Below are 22702 nucleotides of genomic sequence, written 5' to 3'. Positions count from 1 at the left end.
ATGTTCACTTTTATTACTGGTGGTAGGACCTCTTGTGAGTCCGCGCGGGTAGGTACCACCGCCCTGCCTATTTCTACCGTGAAGCAGTAATGCGTTTCGGTTCGAAGGGTGGGGTAGCCGTTGTAACTATACTGAGATCTTAGAACCTATATCTCAAGGTGGGTCGCGCTTTTACGTTGTAGATGTCTATGGGCTCCACTAACCACTTAACACCAGGTGGGCTGTGAGCTCGTCCATCCATCTAAGCAATAAAAAAAAAAGAACAGTATTAAAAATTCGTTTTCCTAAATCCCGTTCAAATTTAAACCTAAATCGCTCTCAAAGCAAACTTGGAAGATTTATATTAAAATACTATTTTGTATAATAATTTCGGATATAGAGTAAGTATCTCACTGAACTTAAATAATTTTCAAGGAACGAAATTTTATTATACAAAATGTTTACACATACTGTTGAGTGGTAGCTCACAAGAGAGCTTAAAATAGTTTCGTTTATAATATTATTTTAATATGAGACGTTAAAATTAACAAAACAGCCACCATAAACAGATGTTTGTATCAATAAAAAACACAAATAAACAAAACCTTTAAAACTACCAAATAAGATAAGCAGACACGCGTTAAAATGTTCTGTGGCCACAATAAAACAACTTTCGTATATATAAAAGGAGTTGTATCGGCCGATCTCACACGGAGCTTAAACCGATAAGGCAATAAAAGGCACGAAAATAAATTCGAGAACGAGCAAGCAGTGGAAACAAATAAAACATGGAACGCGACCGTGTGTGTACTTCATATGGTGCAGCTAATAATTAAACGCTTTCATGTTAAGTAGGTTCGTAGTTTATGAGCATCAGATATTAATATCTATACTAATATTATAAAGAGGAAAGATTTGTTTGTTTGTTTCGAATAGGCTCCGAAACTACTGGACCGATTTGAAAAATTATTTTTCCATTAGAAGCCGACATTGTCCCTGATGAACATAGGCTACTTTTTTAATTTTTTTTTTCTTTTTTTTTTTTGTTTTCATGTGTGTTTTAATGTTTCCGAAGCGAAGCGAGGGCGGGTCGCTAGTCTATATATAAAAACGAATTGCTGTTCTTTAGTCACGCTAAAACTCGAGAATGGCTGAACCGATTTGGCTAATTTTGGTCTTGAATTATTTGTAGAAGTCCAGAGAAGGTTTAAAAGGTAGATAAATATGGAAATGCTCGGAAATAAATAAAAATAACAATTTTCGTTTTTTCTTTGATGTGTCCCCCGTCGGATTAATCTCTTTTGTTTGTTTTAAGTTTATTTTACACAATATTTTAGTTCTTTTATTTATCGATTGAGGCACTATGAAGTCTGGCGGGTCAGCTAGTAATAACTAAAGGGTTTACGGTTTGAAGTTACAAATCTTTCAGTTACAAATTTAATAACGTCGCACGTTAACATTATATTAATTAGATTTGTCTTTAGCGCCCCAACGCACATAGCTTCTGGGGTATTAAGTTTCAGATGTCCGTGTACCAACACGGTAATGCAGTCTGTGAATGTCTTTGTCTACATATTACTTACAGACATAATTTTTATTACCAAGTGTCGTTGTGTCCACAATATTTATTAATGGTGTTTGAGAGAGAAAGCTAACCGAAGTTATATTTGAAGGGAATACTCGAATTGTCTGCAAGAGATCGCTCTTAGCGATAAGACCGCCAATAACACTTTTTTTATAGTTAACTAGCTGACCCGGCAAACGTTGTGTTGCCTTAAATAAGTGTTAAAATAAAAACAAAATTCTTGCAAAAAAAATCAAAGTTTTTAATTAACAAATAAAAAATAAGGGTTGATCTTAGAGGGATGAAAATTTAGAGTTGTATGTATTTTTGTATGTTGTATCATAAAAAAACAAAAACAAAAAAAAATTGTCTAAAAAATAAAAAAAATATTTACGGGTGGACCATCCTTAACATTTAGGAGGATGAAAAATAGATGTTGTCTGATTCTCTACCCTGGCCGATATGCACGCTAAGATTCACGAAAATCGGTCGAGCCGTTTCGGAGGAGTTCAATCACGCACACCGTGACACGAGAATTTTATATATTAGATGTATCGCATTGTTTTTTTTTGGGGTACAATGAAGAGTACTCTCTCTCTCTCTCTCGAACGATCTTAACACAATCACAATGAAAAAATGTACTTTATGTTTCCCGAAAAATATATTGGGATAGTAACTTTTTTTTTTGTTGCCCTTGTAGGCAGACGAGCATACGGCCCACCTGATGGTGAGTGGTTACCGTCGCCCATGGACTTCAGCAATGCCAGGGGCAGAGCCAAGCCGCTGCCTACCGTTTAATACTCTCCACAAGCCTCGTTTGAAGAAGGACATGTCATAGCGCTCGGGAAACACCGTGGAGGGGAGCTCATTCCATAGCCGGATGGTACGTGGCAAAAAAGACCTCTGGAAATGCACTGTGGATGACCGCAGTGGCTCCAGGTAGTATGGATGAACTCTACTCCGGTGGCGGGCGGTGCGATGGTAAAAACTGGCACGTATTTACACACATATCGAAAACTATTTGTATCGTGTGGTATTTTTTCGGAATGACTATATCTGCACTGATGCTTACTTCATTTGTATATCCAAAATTATTTCGATTCAAGGTAGTACGTTGTTGGCCAGCCTTATCTCTGTCTATTAAGTACTGACCGCTCAGTATAGTCACGAACTTTTCAAATCATTAAACGTAATAAAAAGATAACCTACATAACCAAGGTTGAAGCGCAACATTGACTGTTTAGATTCACTTTGATAATTTAAATAAATTTATTTATTTTCACTCGCAAATGAAGCTATTTTCAAATTAGGACTTAATGAAATAAAATCTAAATCAAATTACAGAGATGACAACAAAATGATAAATTTTCCAAGTGTGCGGGAATCGTGATGTTCAATTGAATATCAGAATCGATTTCCATTTAGGAATGTCCCATACAATAATAATTGTTCTTTGATAAGAATTCGATATACTGCCCTACGTGTTTCTGCTGTAAATTATGGGCTAAGAAGTAATAGGTAACTGTTTTTTTGTTTTTATTGCTTAGATGGGTGGACGAGCTCACAGCCCACCTGATGTTAAGTGGTTACTGGAGCCCATAGACATCTACATGGTAAATGCGCCACCCACCTTGAGATATAAGTTGTAAGGTCTCAGTATAGTTACAACGGCTACCCCACCCTTCGAACCGAAACGCACTACCGCTTCACGGCAGAAATAGGCAGGGCGGTGGTACCTACCCGCGCGGACTCAACAGGTCCTACCACCAGTAATTACGCAAATTATAATTTTGCGGGTTTCACTTTTATTACGCGATGTTATTCCTTCACCGTAGAAGTCAATCGTGAACATTTGTTGAGTACGTATTTCATTAGAAAAATTGGTACCCGCCTGCGGGATTCGAACACCGGTGCATCGCTTCAACACGAATGCACCGAACGTCTTATCTTTTAGGCCACGATGACTTCTATTATTTCGGAACTGTGAATCTTCAAACTCATCTAGGTTTATGAATTCGTCAGCGTATCAACGATGAGCTATATCAGCCAACAGACGAGAACATCAATCACAAAGCAACTTAGTTGCAACTGGTTATTTTGAGAAAATTCCCGGAGGGCTTAACTTCAAAAGCGTTATTGGCTGAAAGCGAAGAACTTATATGTTTATCATGCTGTCAAATTGCTTCCTCTACCGGGCAAATACATTAACATTAACTTACATTTACGTGTTATTTTTCAAACTAGAACACCTTTCAACAAAACTGTCTGCTAAACAAGAAATAAACTTAATTTACCCCGAGTATTATAGTACATAGTTTAGCTAATACAATTTAGATAATGATACACGAACATAGTGCCCTATCAAATTTGTGCCAGTTACCGCACGCGATATTCGGTTAATTTTATGCGGAATCAAGTTCACTACAAAATACAACAAGTTTTCTTTAGCGAAGAGAAACACTTTATTTTGAAATATATTAACGTATAACGTATTACGTAGTAACGTAAAATAAACGTATTTAGGATTTAAACTTAACTAGACGATGACCGAGCTTTGCCCGGTTTTTTTTTGATAATGCCATCTTGTTGTGTCTTTAAGCGGTTAGTTGCCCTCAATTAAGAAAAATAGTATTATTATTCGCGAATAGATGTCGGGAAGAGTTGATTATTGAAAACACGAATAAAACAACATTTTCTGAAAATAAATCGTAGCTAGATCGATTTATCGCCCCCGAAATCCCCTGTATAATAAATTTTATGAAAATCGTTGGTCCGTTTCCGAGATTCAGATTATATAAATATATATTAATATACAAGAGTTGCTCGTTTAAAGGTATAAGATTTTAAGTTAATTTTACCCTTTATTCCAACAGCTGTTCTTTATACCCTGAAACTTTGTTGTTATCAATTAATAAAATTTTTGTTCATTATTGACCAGAAAAATATATAATTAACAAAAGAATACAATTCTCACTGGGAACAATTATGATATTTAGTATTAATAAGTTAAATTCTACAGAAGATTCTTAAATATATTCTTTAGAGCATTATCAAATATTCTTCTAAAATTTATTAGTAATCGTACATATGTATGTACTAGGCTAAAATTAAGGCTGACTTGGTGGTGCAGGAGTTAGCGCCCCTAACTGTTGCACCGAAGGTCGTGGGTTCAATTTCTTTATTATTGCTTAGTTGTATAGACAAGCTCAGGGCCAACGTGGTGTTAAGTGATTACCGGAGTACATAGACATCTACAACGTAAATTCCGCCACGTACCTTAAGATATGAGTTCTAAGGTTTCAGTATAGTACAACAGCTGCCCCACCCCTCAAACCGAAACACATAGCTGCTTCACGGCAGAAATAGGCAGGGTGGTGGTGCCTACCCGTGCGGACTCATAAGACGTTCTAGCACCAATAAAATTTCCATATCGAACAAATTTTGAAAACAAAGCTCTAGATCGCGGCTTAAAAACGACATAAGTATGGCTTTAATACAAACTCTTATTGTTCAAAGACACGCCGTGTCCCTTAACCTGTCACAAATTTTTCAAAGACGCAACGGACAACTAACACGAATGCCATTACTTATCATTTTAATCATAAACCATGTTCTTTCTTCAAATATATCGGTTTCAAATTAAATTTATTGTTCGCATTTGGGCAATTAATAATGCCAAGGCGTACCCGTGTCCGTATTTTGCATATTATTATAATGACCCTCTGGCCTAAGCAATTATATCCATTACTCGAAATCTACTGGTTTCCACAATCTACTCGCAAATTTTACTGGTGGTAGGACCTCCTGTGAGTCCGTACGGGTAGGTGCCACCACCCCACCTATTTCTGCCGTGAAGCAGTAATGCGTTTCGGCGTGAAGGGTGGGGTAGCCGTTGTAACTATACTGAGACCTTAGAACTTATATCTCAAGGTGGGTGGCGCATTTAGGTTGTTGATGTCTATGGGCTTCAGTAACCACTTAGCACCAGGTGAGCCGAGAACCAGCTAACTCACACGAATTTAAAAAAAAAAAGCGTGCGTGCAAAGTACACATGTCAGAAGTGAAACTTTTTTGGCGAACTAATTTATAAGTCTTGCTTATATTTATACAAATCTAAAACTTTAGATTTCCGAGTCTTAGAGGAAGGGAAAAAGGAAGATATTATGTTCCCGCCAAAAGTCTATCAAATGTCAATCTCAAACCTCAGTGTTGACAGTCATATTATGTTTAGATTTCTAAATTGTAAATGACTAATATTTTGCCAATTGAATTGACTAATTTTATTTCATGCTATTTGATTAATGTTCCAAATTCTTTTCATTTCATTTCAATTCCTATTAACATTTTTCCTAAAAAATTTATAAAATATTAGGCTGTATGGTATGATACATTTGCCTTTCCAGTTGGAAAAATACAACAACTACTACTACCAATGAAGTAGGAAACCTATGGAAATGAAACGTCAACCAAAATTTCGTGCCACTGTGACGTCATCTGGCCACAAAACATGGCGGCTTTAGTGCTGTACAAAAGATTTCAATGTTATCAGGTTTTATCGATAAACGTTCTTGCCTCATTTTATTTTAAATATTGTTGAGTATTATTTATTTGTAGAATTTATACTTTAATGGGAAGTAAGTAGGTATATTGTTATGTGCAAATATGATATGATTTAGATGGGTGAAATCTAAGACAAGTTCGTCCTTCGAATTTGCCAAGTAAACGATATGATGATTTTTAAAAGTTGCTACACTGATTTTATAAAGTTGTCGTTTGTCGCAAAACATAAAGATATGGCGTAGTTCAAAGCCATCAGCCCATTTCTAGCATGCTAAATGTTATCGTATTTTGAGTACGTGTTTTTCTTAGACTATAACAATCTATTTTAATTGTTTTGCTGACTCTAAAGTCCGTAACATACTACCACAGCGCACCCCAAGGAAGGTGCGCCGCACCATTTGAATCACTTTCGCTTGAGAGTGATTCAAATTTTGAACTTATCAAGGGACCGCGTGAAAAAAAAAACACCTACAGAACATTTATTCATTAATTACAAACGTCATTCCTTGTTACTTCCTCTCTAAAATCACTTAATTATTAAATATTTAACAAATTTACAATAGTGTTTTACTCACTGCGGAATAAAACTATTTTATTTAAATAGTTCCGAAGAGATTTTGTCGGTAGCCTTTTTCCCGAAATATCTAAACAGAATGTCTAAATATGTTTTGATGACATATTTTAAACTGGTATTTATGATTAGTGTCAATAGATTCCGACCGAAAAATGGATTTTTCGGATGAGGGCTCCATAATGAATTTAAATACATATAGATAATAGTTTTAAGGCATCGACTTTCTTGAGATTCTATAAAATACGTTTTAATTATTATTTTTGCATGTTTTAAGCATGATAAATTATGAAATTTTATATAATCAATCATATTAAATCGATATCTAAGTCAATAAATAATGTACAACCCAAAACAGACGGCCGAACTGACGTGACAATGACATTTGGCGCGCTAAACATGGCGGATTTTCGGCCTCATTAGACGGAGACGGAGATATTTACGTATATTCATGTTTCATTTTATGTACGCACTGAAATACTGTTATATTGTTTTCCTGCGAGTTAAACTGCTGAGTAAGAACGAGATAGATATATGTTTATGTATGTGCCTTCAAAATGGGTGCTATTTATATAAGCAATTGTACGTATAGAACAATATGTCGTGTCCCTACTATATAGGTCTATGACTACTACTGACATTTGACAAGTACTTATACTGTTGAAAAATAGTAGTTGGATGTCACTTCCATTGCATACCTGCGTGACGTTCTGTAAAAATTTAACCCTCATGCGCCTAAAGAAGTTTCACTTCAAAAATGACTTTCAGATCGTCATGACTTTATAACCGATTCGGAATGCAGTGTAATCGCTGAGAAGAATTTCTTTGTTCCAAATACATCGCTGCACACGAAATGTAATAAATATCATATTGGTACATAAAATAAGCATGACTATAACTGGGAGCATTCGTTATTAAATTCCCATGGCGTTTTTAAGAAATGCCATTACAGCAGAAGCATTCCTCGATGGTGCGCTATGAACTCGTCGGAATATATTGGGAATATTTTCTCGTACGATATTACGCATTCTAGACGACACTAATTTCATGTCATCTCTTTATCTTCACTATTAAAAACAAGTAAGACACTTAAAACAGATTTTACAAATTTCAACAGTAAATCTATATATTAATACGTGAAGCAAAAACTTTGTATCCCTTTTTACGAAAATTGCGCGGACGGAGGAATATGAAATTTTCCACGCTTATAGAGAATATATAGAAGAAGTGCACAATGCAATTTTTTTTTAAATTAATACATAAAAGGTACAATATATCAATAAAGAAAACATTACGCACACTACCATGTATTTGACACAACACATACATAAAAATATACTCTTTGTTTCCTGTCAATTGGGAAAGTTTTGAAGAATTGAAAATAGATTAATATTGTTTATCATTAATATTATTGACTAGCGACCCGCCCTCGCTTTGCTTCGGAAATATTAAAACACACATGAAACCAAAAAAATAAAATAAAATAAAAATTTTAAAAAAGTAGCCTATGTTCATCAGGGACAATGTCGGCTTCTAATGGCAAAAGAATTTTTCAAATCGGTCCAGTAGTTTCGGAGCCTATTCGAAACAAACAAACAAACAAATCTTTCCTCTTTATAACATTAGTATAGATCTATAGTGCAGTTTTGGCGAATACTGTGATGATATTATCGAAATATAATAGTGTTTGACAATAGAACCATAATAATGTTTAAACTTATAATTTCCATTAATTATAGTCGAATCTCGACTACTGCGGGCCACTAGTAATTATAACTATTAGACTTACAAATGACGACACTAATTGCTTTATAAAGGCACGAAGGATCTTCGTTAATCATACACAGGCGTGTGTTGAAAATCATAGAAGACCTCATTATACATCAAACATCAAATTACATGTGTGAAACGGCTGTTTTAATAATCACGTACCCCATTAGAAGTGTTAATGTGGGTGAATAGTTCCGGTGTACGTAGACCTCGAAAGCTCGTTAAATAGTGCCACTACAAGGATCAATTTAAATTGGAATTAGAACAAAAGTGTTTAATAAGTCAGCGTGTACCAACAGTGTAGTTTAGAAGTACATGTGATATATGAATCATATTTTGTAATTCTGATTGTATTGTTTTAGAGAATTAGACAAAGTTGATTGTTATTTGACGTAATAAAAAAAAAGTGCGTGCGTACAAAGTACACATGTCAGACGTGAAACTTTTTTGGCGAACTAATTTATAAGTCTTGCTTATATTTATACAAATCTAAAACTTTAGATTTCCGAGATTTAGAGGAAGGGAAAAAGGAAGATATGTTCCCGCCAAAAGTCTGTCAAATGTCAATCTCAAACCTCAGTCACATTATGTTTAGATTTCTAAATAAAATTGTAAATGACTAATATTTTGCCAATTGAATTGACTAATTTAATTTCATGCTATTTGATTAATGTTCCAAATTCTTTTCATTTCATTTCAATTCCTATTAACATTTTTCACAAAAAAATTAAAATATTAGGCTGTATGGTATGATACATTTGCCTTTCCAGTTGGAATAATACAACAACTACTACAACTGACATTTGACAAGTACCGTACTTAATTTCAATAGTAGTTTGATGTCACTTCCGTTGCATGCCTGCGTGACGTTCTGTAAAAAATTAACCCTCATGTGCCTAAAGAAGTTTCACTTCAAAAAATATTTATATTGATATCCCGATTGTTGGTATTATAATTCGATGTTGATCCCAAAGTTGAGGATGTGATTGAGTCTTCAATTAAAACACGTCGAATCAAACTGCGACATATATTTATTTATTGAAGTATTCTAATAGTCCATATTTTGTGTTGTCATATTGTACAACAATCAATTTGAGGGGAGTGATTTTTGGGAGTCTTTTTTTAATTATTTTTTATTGCATAGATAGGTGAATGAGCTCACAGCTCACCTGGTGTTAAGTGGTTACTGAAGCCCATAGACATCTACAACGTAGATGCCGCCACTCACCTTGAGATATGAGTTCTAAGGTCTCAGTATAGTTACAACGGCTGCCCCACCCTTCAAACCGAAACGCATTACTGCTTCACGGCAGAAATAGGCAGAGCGGTGGTACCTACCCGTGCGGACTCACAAGAGGTCCTACCAGTAAAGTAAGTAAGGTCTCTGTCCCCTGTGAGTTGGAAACCGTGATCGCGGTGTGAGTGTGTGTACTATTCCGTTTGGCTTTGGCGGAGTGATTAGCGAGCGGGGGCAAATAAATGCTTAAACTACCAGTCCGTGTGTGTCCCAACAGCTTACTAAGATTTTAAGTCCAAATCAAATAAATTAAATCAAAATTCAAATTTAATTTCACCAAAGCCATAGTTTTTTTTTTTTAAAACACCATTATTAAAACATCACAAAATATACCTAAATTCAGAAACACTAATTTCGTTTCGCTGGATTATAGGAACTTTCTCAAAATCCAGAGGAACTCCTGACTTTGATTGGCGTTGGTATTAAAACATCAAAACAGTTGCCTGCCACATGATTGAAACGCCTATGAAGTAACTTCGTATTGTTATCACGTAATAATTTTCGATGCGGAACTAATACAGCTTATTGTTTACCGAATGATGTCATAATAATGATCGGTGGAAATGACGGTTCCTACAGTGACGGAATGATAAAAATAAGTTTATCGCTCCTTACGTCAATTCATAAACTTTCAAGACCACGCTTCACAGGCCAATCGATTGTTTTGAGAAATCTGGACTCGTCATGAATTATCACTCGAAATTTGTATCCACGAAAACTTTATTCATAAACATAAATCACTGACATAATTATTTAAACAAATTAGATGCTTTAAAAACCTTAATCGAGAATTCGATACACAAATAAGATGTCTTAATCTAAAATGCTTACAAATAAAAATGTATTGTAATGTTTTTACTGGTGGTAGGACTTCTGGTAAGTCCGCACGGGTAGGTACCACCACCTTACCTATTTCTGCCGGGAAGCAGTAATTTGTTTCGGTTTGAAGGGCGGGGCAGCCGTTGTAAGTATACTGAGACCTTAGAAGTTATATCTCAAGGTGGGTAGCACGTTTACGTTGTACATGCTTATGGGCTCCAGTAACCACTTAACACCAGGTGGACTGTGAGCTCATCCATCCATCTAAGCAACAAAAAAAAGATGTGTGGTGTCGTGGGACACCGGATAGGAACGTTAATTTTAAGTTCTATTCGAGGTATAAAGAAAATAAAACTGGAGGTTTCGCAACAAACCACGGTCATTCGGTAACGTGCGAACTTATTGTGGTACACTTCATTCAGGGTTGTTTGAATAAGAATTAGTGTATTGCGCAAACGAACGCTCTGAGATTGTGGTCAATGAATGATAAAAAAATATGTTATTTTTTGTACGTTATTACAAAGCTGAGTCGTACACTGTGTGGATTACTAATAAAAATCTTACGTTACGGACGTTTTTTCCCGGTTAGGGTAACCCTCCGCAACATCCCATAAGGAACTTCATTCCAAAAAAATGTACACAAATTATACTTTAAAGTAAATAGGCGATAATTTCAAGCGTTCGTAACCCTTTCAAGTCGCAGCGCGCCCCAAAGACCGTACGTACGGTTAGCGTCAGAACAAAACGACAACAAAAACGATTAAACTTCCCCTTCTACTTAAAACTTCTTTACACAAAACCGGGCGTCTACTCTTAATGTTTCAAAATTTAACATGAATTTCGTCCTATAACAGTCAACTTGGTTACAATATAAGTACTTCAACATTGTTTTCTTTTATGAAGCCGACAACGCTATTGTTGTACAGACGTGTGTGACCTATAAAGGATGATCAACGTAGATTGTTTATAAAATTATTTAAGCGTTGTCATCAACACATTACCCATCTATATATTAATACGTGAAGCAAAAACTTTGTATCCCTTTTTACGAAAATTGCGCGGACGGAGGAGTATGAAATTTTCCACACTTATAGAGAATAGGTATAGAGAAGAAGTGCACAATGCGAATATTTTTTTGAAGAATGCATAAAAGATACATTAAATCAATAAAGAAAACATTACACACACTACTTACCATGTAAATGACGCACACACGCATACTATTTATTGTCAAACTTTTGTTCTTGACGCCTGTTGTCAAATTGAGAATAGATTAAATATTATTTGTCTTTGTTAATATTTTTTTATAGTGTAGTCTTGGCGAAATTTGTGATTATAGAAGAAAATATATTATAGTCGAATTTCGACTACTGCGGGACCTCTAGTTTTTTATAGAGATAACATTCTGTATCATTAAGTTCGCTTATGTACCGATTTTTCTTTTACAAGAAAAGGTTTTCTCTCGAAATTATTGAACGCGAAAACACAAACGTGGATCGAAAGCCTTACATCAAATTTATTTTCCTTTGTAGTTAAAAGATTTCTCGTCTCTTCAGATATACCTATATAATATTATTGGGTTTTAAAGACGGAAGTTTGAGAATACTAATGTGCCTGAGAATGAAGATATGTGACATGTGTTATATGTGCTGCTAAAACTGGTACAATGCACGATCGCACTAAATAAATAACTTTCGTAAAAGTACGGTAGTTTGTAAAGTTCTGTATTTTGGAGCTGCCCACGAGTTTTGATCCACAACATAGACATCGCTTAATAAAAGTACACGAGCCGCCATTTCTCTAAGCTATGACGACTTTGACCAGACCAGATAAAAATAAGTGTTCAAAATGTTTACTTATGCAATACGTGTGAAAAAATTTAGACTAAATCTGCGTTTTTTTTTGCTTAGATGGGTTCACGAGCTCATAGCCCACCTGGTGTTAAGTGGTTACTGGAGCCCATAGACATCCACAACGTAAATGCGCCATCCACCTTGAGATATAAGTTCTAAGGTCTCAAGTATAGTTATAACGACTGCCCCACCCTTCAAACCGAAACGCATTACTGCTTCATGGCAGAAATAGGCAGGGTGGTGGTACCCACCCGCGCGGACACACAAGAGTTCTTACCACCAGCGTTTTAACTAGAATATCTAGCATTCAGCGTGCAAGAACCTTGCCTTATAAGAAGAGTGGTACTTATAATTATAGTACATAAGTTCGATTATTGCAAGTTAATAATTGTACATACGAATCGATATAGTTCTTAAATCGATTTAGTATTAATCGGCCTGTATAAAAAAAATCCATAAAAACTATTTTCGGTAATGTGCGATAAATCTCTGGAAACGTTCTTGTAAAGTACCGGCCTGAAACCACGGAGGTCGCGTGTGTGTACAATTGTACATAAGCTGTGTACACAATATACGAGTTTGACGTCATACTACTGCCCACGGACGAAATGCATAACTTATACAAAGTTATATGTTTACATTCGAATCTCTGCTTTTGTACCGTCGAAGAGTTATTTACAAGCTAGTAAATAAATATTTTTACACGTTAATACTACATAATATTTCCTACGAAATACCTACGTAACAGTTTTACGTGGGTCAATTCATCGTAAATTCAGAAAAATTATCTTGTAAAACATACATTAGAACATTTTGGTTTAAAAATGTTATTTTGAATTATTACAATGCTAAAAGCAACTATTTAGAAAGCACTGTGCATAATATTCTAAAAGATTTAATATCTTAACGTAGACTGCGTTTTATTTCCATTGAATAGATTGAGATTCGCTTATTTATTATTAAATGTTCCATTCAAAAATCATTGAACTTTCTTTTTCTTTTTACAGTATCTCGTCTTGAAGGGCATTATTAATAAATATCAGAAACACACTATAGATTCCTCTTCAGATTGATTTAATCAAATTTTCTGCCAAACATTGACTCTGCGTAAAAATTTAATATAAACGTTTTTTCATAATAAATATTTTTTTTTTTTTTTCAAAATTAATAACAGAATCCATGATACTTCGACTGCTATATACCAACGTTAAGTAATGTTGATATAAATAGACACACAACATAACTTGCTATTCACGAATAATTAAGTTACTTTAGTGAAATATATTTACAATTAACGCAGTCAAATTCACAATTAAGATGTTGTTCAATATATTTTCCTTTTTTTTTTTTATATTCTCAATACAAATGTGAATATTAGAAAAATTTTAGTTTTTAATACTTACATTGGAAATCAATACAAAACTAAAAGAAATATAGGATTGTCGGTAAGAAATGCTTATATTATTAACAAATTGACTTATTGATATTTTGCGACTGTGCCTTTGATGACCATAAAACATTTTTTTTATTGCATAGATAAAAAACAAAAAAAAAAATATATGGTCACCAAAGGCACAGTCGCAAAAGTCTACACAGTCGTAATTAATTAAAGTAATTAAACTTAAAGTAACTTAATATAAACATACACAATAAGTTAAACATTATACTAACTTTATTCTTTTGTTCCTTAAAATATTTAATTTTGGTTTACCCATCACATTAATGTCGTAGTTTTACAAATGTCTCCCACATCCATAAAGTCAATGTAGCACTTTGTGAATGTGGAGAAAATTTCTTTTGTCATTGTGTCTTAAGTATATAGGAGTATAAGCTATTTTCACGACAATGCGAAGTACATATAAAAACGTATATAATAAACAAAGGAACTACTCTTCTATTTAAAGATCACAATCGCCATCTACTTTTTGTTTTACCTCATTGTGACAAAAATACATATTGCAATCTTATAAACCAACTAGCGACCCGCCCTCGCTTCGCTTCGGAAACATTAAAACACACATGAAACCAAAAAAATAATATATATATTTTTTTTTTAAAAAAAGTAGCCTATGTTAATCAGGGACAATGTCGGCTTCTAATGGAAAAAGAATTTTTCAAATCGGTCCAGTAGTTTCGGAGCCTATTCGAAACAAACAAACAAACAAATCTTTCCTCTATAATATTATTAAGTATAATATTAAATAATTATTAAGCGCAATACACTAACTTTTATGCAAACAGCCGTGAATGAAGTGTACCACAATAAGTTCCTACGTTACCGAATGACCGTGAGTCGTTGGGTTGGCGAAACCTCCGGTTTTATTTTCTTTATATCTCGAATAGAACTTAAAATTAATATTTTTACAATAAGGAACTTCGTTCCTATCCGGTGTTCCACGACACTGCACGTCTTTTTTTTTATTACATTACGAGTAGATGATTAGATATCTGGTAGCAAAATGTTATAATTCAAGCTGAACAAGCCGACTTCACAGCGTTGAGGCGTCATGACAAATATGTCCAATTATTCATTCGTGCTTCATTTACTACGTTTTACAGTAACGAGCTGTACTTGTCTCGATTTTACGATTTTAGTCTGAGACAGAGTTTTTGTGTTCATAAAAATGGGCTAGACTCTTACTTACTGACTTAGGATTATATAGTTGTATAGCAGATATGCTTTTTCACAATTGCGACCATCTGGTCCCTTTCGTCTGGTCTTGAAGTGCGAGTATTATGTCATCCGTTCAATTGGTAGTCTACAATATTGTTGCTATAACTTAATTGTTACTTTTTAATCCAATTTCGTTTAAAATATGTACAGTGCTTAGTATAAAAGATGATGACATTTTTTTGAACAGACGGATGAAAGATGATTTTTTTTTGATAACGCCGTCTTGGTTAGTTGCCCTCAATTAAGAAAAATAGTATTATTATTCGCCAATAGATGTCAGGAAGAGTTGATTATTGAAAACACGAATAAAACAACATTTTCTGAAAATAAATCGTAGCTAGATCGATTTATCGCCCCCGAAATCCCCTGTATACTAAATTTTACGAAAATCGTTGGAGCCGTTTCCGAGATTCAGATTATACATATATATTAATATACAAGAATTGCTCGTTCTATTTCAAATATTCTATTTACTTCCAAAGCTATATTTTTTTATGAATTATGAACACATTTCTGTCTGAATCTTTACAATGACCATGAAATCGACCCGTTTTGGTTTAAAATCTGACTATTATTCTAACTTTAGCGTCTTTGGAATATCTTTGAAAATTAATAGACTTAGTTGAGCGCTGTTTCATTTCTTCAACACATTGAAGAGACATAAGTTTTGAAGTTTGTTGTTCTTTATCGTTATAACTCTGATTTTATTTTCTTTATTACGAATTGATTTGCTCATTTGAGTTATTGCATCTTTAATCAAGAATTTATTTTCTAATAAAGTCGTTAAATTAACTTTTTTTTAAATATCAATGTCCATAATAACAATGTGTAGAATACACCCTATAAAATAAAAGGGTTTTTTAGTAATATTATAAGTTTGCTTATTTACTTGATCAGATTTCTAAAAGAAGCTATTTTTGAATGGAACACAAAAAGGTGTTTCACATAATAACTCTTGCAACGAACTGGATTTACCCAAAGGTATAACTACAATAAATATATTATTGTTTACCTATAACAAACACATAGGTAAACAATAATATTTCATTCACGCGACATTTCATCGTAGGTATTCATCATCGCGAAAGGTAACTGTTAGGATTCCGTTGTTTCTACATCTTTATAGCACATTTATCAGGTCCTTTGTCAAGAAAACATCGTGAACGCTTCCCCTCGAAGAATGTTCAGGAATCGTACAAGCTTAGGTACTAAAACTGAAAACGTAATGATGCGGAATCGAGAATGGATGTTGTTTGTTTGCTATTTCAAATAACTTACTTAGGTTAACATTACGGTGATTTTTTATTTTAACTTCAACGTAATATTATAAAACAGTTTTCGTGAGTTATATTCCCAGATAGCAAGCTTTATATGTGATCACTGTAGCTGGTCGATATTGACATATTATACTGACAAATTACTTTCAATCAATTCTTCAAAGCACACCGCAATCCACATAAAAGCTTTCACATAGTGTAAACTCTCGGCGTGGTTCTTGTCTATTTTATTTATTAATTATTTTATTTTACGATTGCATTCCTATCGTTTAATAATCTACCGCTTTATCATTTTTAATACTGTTCTGAACAGAATTATATCGCGCGTGCCAAATGCATACAACGCCACATCTCTAACGCAATTAAGCCGAGGTTTTTCTATCGGCCGGTCCAGTTTTAAGACAGTCGATCCGATAATGTATCTAAAAAACAAATAATAATACGAATGAAACATTATGTGTTACGAATATGTTTGTATTGCTTGCATTGTGACATAATTTATATAATAGATTCTCGATTTCGAGGTAATGCAAAGAAAGTTCATCAGCTACCGTTGAGCTGCGTTACGAGTTGTTTATGTGAACTTAAAGGTCTGACAAGTATATTCATGCTAATTTTAATAAGACGAAGTCGTCGTGGTTAGGTAGATAAAACACACGGCGCATTCGCAGCCAGCAATACGACTGTGTCGGTTTTCTAATGATTTTTCTAATTGAATACGTATTTATTAAAAATCAAGCCCGCAATTTAACAGGTAGCTCGGTGCTATTTGTCTATGTGAAGCAGTAAAGCAATTCGGTTTGAAGACTGGCGCAGCCGTTAACCTGTAAATCTGAGACTTGGAACTGATGTCTCAAAGTGAGTGACAGCATTTACCACGTCCTTACGGACCTCCCGATCCATTAACAGTGCTTTTAGGTACCACAAGAACCGGTCACCATCCTCGCTGAAATCGTCGCTTGCAACGAAGGGCTCAACGAGTGAATTAACCCATAGACACAGCCCACTGAGTTCCTCGCCGGATCTTCTCAGTGGGTCGCATTTCCGATCCAGTGGCAGATTCTGCGAAGCACTGCTCTTGCTAGGCCCAGTGTTAGCAACACTCCCAGTTTGAGTTCCGTGAGCTCACCTACACGTCAAGGAGAAGCTGAAATAGCCTCTCAAGGCTATCAGCATGGTAGGAAAAGAAAAAAAAAAGCATTTACGTTATTGATGTTAATGTGCTCTGGTAATCACTTAACACTAAATGTGGTCTGTGAGTTCATCCATCCATCTGGGCAATAAAACAGAAATGAAAATTTATTAAGTAAAATCATAATTTTTCTTCATAAAGTGTATTTTTTGAGTTTCGGCTTCCGTCGAATCTCTTTATACCATCCCTATACACGACAAAAATTCCTTCAGTGGATTTTAAAGTCTTATTGCTATTATAAGCTCACTTTTAGATTGGCCGAAAGTTCACCTACATACATTAGATGGTAATTGAAAATATAAACATTGTTAGGATATGACTAAGGCCCACCGTTTAATAGTATTTAAAACTGAAGTTTACGTACAAAATGAGCTGTAACGATTTTCAAATTAGAACAGCTAACGGAACGCGTTAGTCAAACAAGAAACACAAAAAAAAACAAAAGAACTACGCAATAAATAAGGAAACAACATAAAAACTTAAGACTTTTATCTACGCTAGTGGATACTTATTCCCATCCGCCTAATGTCCTTCCGTCCATTAGATTGGTAAATTAGATTACATCGTGTCTGTCGCTAATAAACATGATAGCCGAAGAGTTTTTTTTATAACGGCAGAATTAAAACTTATTGTTTTGTGATATACCACCGGGACAAATTAAATACCACTCATACAAATTGCTTTAGAATTTCAAGTGAAAAACCCAAACTCATCGTTGAACGAGAAAATTATTATTGTAGAGCGAATTTTGCGTCATCTCGATTAAGGGGATTATACATTGGATTTATTCACTACTGTAGATTAAATTTTCTGGGGTTTTTGATGAGAGGTAAACCTAATTTGTGAAAAATTTTTACAGAAAGACTAGCTAAATATACTAAATATAATGCTACTATATTAACTAAATATATACACAAAAATAACATAAGTTCGTTCCATTTCCGATTATAGGATTTTCTTTTGTGCTGTGTCTCTACATACGAAACAAATGCGTCATATAACTATAACGGCCGTCTGGTGTAGTGGTAAGTGACATGGTCACTACACAAGGGGGTCGCGGGTTCCCGCCAAGGGAAGGTATTTGTATGATAAATATAAATGTCTTTTCCAGGGTTATGGATGGTTCTTTAATATATGTATGTGTATAATAAAAATCTTACATTTATTTCCGTTATTTGTTACCTGTAACACAAGTTCTTTACAAACTTATCACGGGACCAGTTAACGTGGTGTGATCGTTAGTAAATATTTATTTATTTATTATTTATTATTATTTATTTATAACTACTACACTATGTGAATCATAGATTCAGAATGCTCAATTTTCATTTCTGCGTTGTTTCATCGTTCTTTTGATTGAGCGGAAGCTTAGTTTAATGAATGATGAGCAACGCCCGCGTACTCAATTCAATAAATTCAATACAACCTTATATGTTACTAGCTGTATCCGTCCGCTTCGCTGTGCATTTAAAATTAACATTATTATTTCTCACCCCTACAAAGATTCTCATCATTAACGCCCCTGCAACTAGTGTAGGGAGTCCAACACTCATATAAATATTAGCTTATCCATTAAGGACATGTATTTTCTACATTGATACCAAGTTTCAAGTCAATCGGATGCATGGTTCAGTAGTTATAACGGAACATCCGTAAAAACCACTGTAGCTTTTTAAATTAGTATAGATTGTATGTAGTTATAAAATCGAAAAGACGCTGTTCGTTACGCTGTTACATTTTAACTGCTCAAATATGATGTTCAAAAAATTTTGCATACACGTCGTCGGACATACAGAATAGGAAATAGGGTACGTTTCTATAAGAGAAAAAGTAAAGTTGCGATATTTACGCAAAGCCGCGTGTAAATAATAGTTTATCTATATTTATTTGATTTACATTCAATTGCAAGGTTTGGTGAAACGTTGTATTTTTTACGATATAAAAAAATCATTAAGATTTTACTTAACTTTAAATCTAGAACAGTATTCTATAAGGCTGGAATATTAGAAGAATTTATGGACCATGTTATCGACAAACTGCCTCACTTGTTCCGGTTGATAAATGTACCGAGGTAACATTACTTGAACGAGACCCTTAGGAGCGATTTTATCAGAAATATATATGAAAAATGATACAGAGGTCATGAGACGCGCATTATTATAGGCTGCGAACACTGAGTCAGTGTTCAATTTCTTAATGGTTCTTTAATGACTCCCAGTGATCGGGTCAAGGTACCTAGGCAAGGTAAGTCGTTGTGGCGTAATGTAAGTCGTCGTGGCCTAAAGGATAAGACGTCCGGTGCATTTGTGTTGAACAATGCATCGGTGTTCGAATCTCAGGCGGGTACCAATTTTTCTGATGAAATTTACTTCTACGGTGAAGGGATAAGATCGTGTAATAAAAATCAAACCCGCAAAATTATAATTTGCATAATTACTGGTGGTAGGACCTCTTGTGAGTCCGCACAGGTAGGTACCATCACCCTGCCTATTTCTGCCGTGAAGCAGTAATGTGTTTCAGTTTGAAGGGTGGGGCAGCCGTTTTAACTATACTTGAGACCTTAGAACTTATATCTCAAGGTGGGTGGTGCATTTACGTTGTAGATGTCTATGGGCTCCAGTGACCACTTAACACCAGGTGGACTGTGAGCTCGTCCACCCATCCAAGCAATAAAAAAAAGGTAAGATCAATCGGTAGGCAGCGGCTTGGCACTGCCCGTGGCATTGCTGAAGTCCATGGGCGACGGTAACCACTCATCATCAGGTGTGCTGTACGCTCGTCTGCCTACTAAAGCAATAAAAAAGCATATGTCAAATACCAATAAGTTCTTATTTATGCACGTTGCCTATTCAGCCTAATGTTCTCGTTATCATTCCAACGTTGAACTAATGTTGGGTAAAACGACCTTTACAGTTAAATCTCACCTTTTTTTACTGTCATTATACATACTATCCGACGTTAATAATACTTTACTTTCTGTGTGAAATGAAACGTAAAAATCCATAAATATATTTTTTTTAAATAGACGGTAGTACCATATTCAAAGGACGCCTTAGTCGTCCGTGACCACGACAGCTATCAAGTGTCCGAAACATCGGAATATCATCATCATAATCGGTTGCTCTTGGCAGAGCAGTCGTAGTCATGTGGAATTCTTGCTTATTAAAGACTTGACAGATGTTTTCCATGGTTTGCGAACCGAGGCCCGGCGCACACACTCGTTAAGTGGGGTTTCAGTAAGATCTTTCACCTGATCAGTCCAACGCGTGGGGATTCGTCCACGAGATCTCTTACCATTGACCCTACCCTGAACAACAAGTTTCTCGATAGACTCTGCTGGCCGTCGGAATAAGGTCATTAAAAAAAGTGAGATTAAGCCGTATAAGTAGTTTAATTATATCTACGAATAATGAAAATAGAAGAAAGTACTACAGCGCTAGTTGTTTTCAAGCTATTTTATTGGTGATATAGCATATTGCAAACCCTTATGGTACAGACACAGACATCCTACCTATTGTTTTTCCTTCTTAAATAAAGTTTTATCTATTTTATGTATGTATAATACATTGCGTGGAGCGGCAATGTAAAGCAAACGATCGATCGCTTCTTGAGCTCCCTCGAGACCGTTGATCTCGCGTCATCTACTATTAATTTTTACATTTCGTGCAATGCAAACAAACACAACGTAATGAAATGTAATATTCTTATAGGGGTGTCACTAATTATGTTTTTTAAATCACGTATCTAAAATTTCCAGGTTTTATCACTTGGGAGCTTTAAATACACCTTGTTTATTTATATAGAAAAAAATTGTACATATTATAGGTGTCATATTATAGGTATTTACGGTAGGCAGCGGCTTGGCTCTGCCCCTGGTATTGCTGAAGTTCATGGACGACGGTAACCACTCATCATCAGATGAGCCGTATGCTCGTCTGTCTACACGGGCAATAAAAAAAAACATTATTTTTGCACTCTAAAGCTTACCCACTGAGTTCCTCGCCGGATCTTCTCAGTGGGTCGCGATTCCGAACCGGTAATAGATTCAGCGGAGCAATAGCCCCGCAGGTTATCAACAATTAAGTAGGGAAAAACTCTAAAAGGCCAAAATGTACGCGTAATAATAACGCGCTATGATTTAAAATACGTATAACATTTTTAGAAAAACGTTGAATAGTCAGAAGCTCCGTGTCTATTAATACGGACAATGTCCTAGTTGATCTGTCCTAGATATCTAGATGTCTGTCTGGCGAGGCTAACAATATTTCATCTTGTATCTACAAGCTTAACGCTGTTTATTTAATCTTAATAATAAAGCTCCTTTACAGCTTTTTCAAAGCGAAACTAGTTTATATTTAATGCTTGTTAGATAATTATTATGAGCTCATGTAAATATTATGATTGAAATTTATATGAAAGATTCTTAAAGCACTCTCGATCGTTATTAATTTTAGAAATGAAATGTTTGTTCGTATTTTTTGTTAAATTATTTTCGTACAAAGCTGTATTTATTACGTTTGAGACTTGTTTATGGAAATAAATGTACATGTACATATCGGCTATTTTCAAAATCTTTCCCTTAAGAGGACGAATTAGGAGTCGAAAATTTTAAGCGGAAAATCCGTCGCTTCTAAACGAAGAACTTTAATATACAATACTAAAACGGATAAAATACAATATAAAGCTTGTTGCCTATACATATACATATACAATAGCTGTAATTTACTTCCAGAACTCGGTAGTTATACTGATACATCCGTGGACAACCAAGGTCGTCCGCTGGTAAACAAAAAATACATGGACCCCTTCTTGAAAAGTGAGAAAAGAGAAAGACCGCCGTCAGCCCTATAAGATTGGTCGCCATAATTGAAAACGCAATCCGATGAACTATGTTTTGATAGATTTTTATTCGCGTTAACGTCAAGATCGGTATTCCCATTACTACTCAATATGAATGCACCGTGCGTCTTGTACGGTAGGCAGCGGCTTGGCTCTGCCCCTGGCATTGCTGAAGTCCATGGGCAACGGTAACCACTCACCATCAGGTGGGCCGTATGCTCGTCTGCCTACAAGGGCAATAAAAAAAATAAATAAAAAATTGTTCTTTAAGCCACGACGACCTAAACAAGTGATTGTAAACTTTATA

The 22702-nt window shown here is 34.9% G+C and overlaps 1 protein-coding gene across 1 annotated transcript in view; it reads left to right on the top strand.

Moving 5' to 3' along the window:
• The window catches only part of LOC101737500 (G-protein coupled receptor moody), a 129836-nt gene that overhangs the window by 47875 nt on the left and 59259 nt on the right, over positions 1-22702 (top strand). The window lies entirely within an intron of this gene.

Source organism: Bombyx mori, chromosome 18 (genome assembly GCF_030269925.1).
Source record: "Bombyx mori chromosome 18, ASM3026992v2".
Taxonomy (NCBI): domain Eukaryota; kingdom Metazoa; phylum Arthropoda; class Insecta; order Lepidoptera; family Bombycidae; genus Bombyx; species Bombyx mori.
This window is presented reverse-complemented; position numbering and strand designations above follow the sequence as displayed.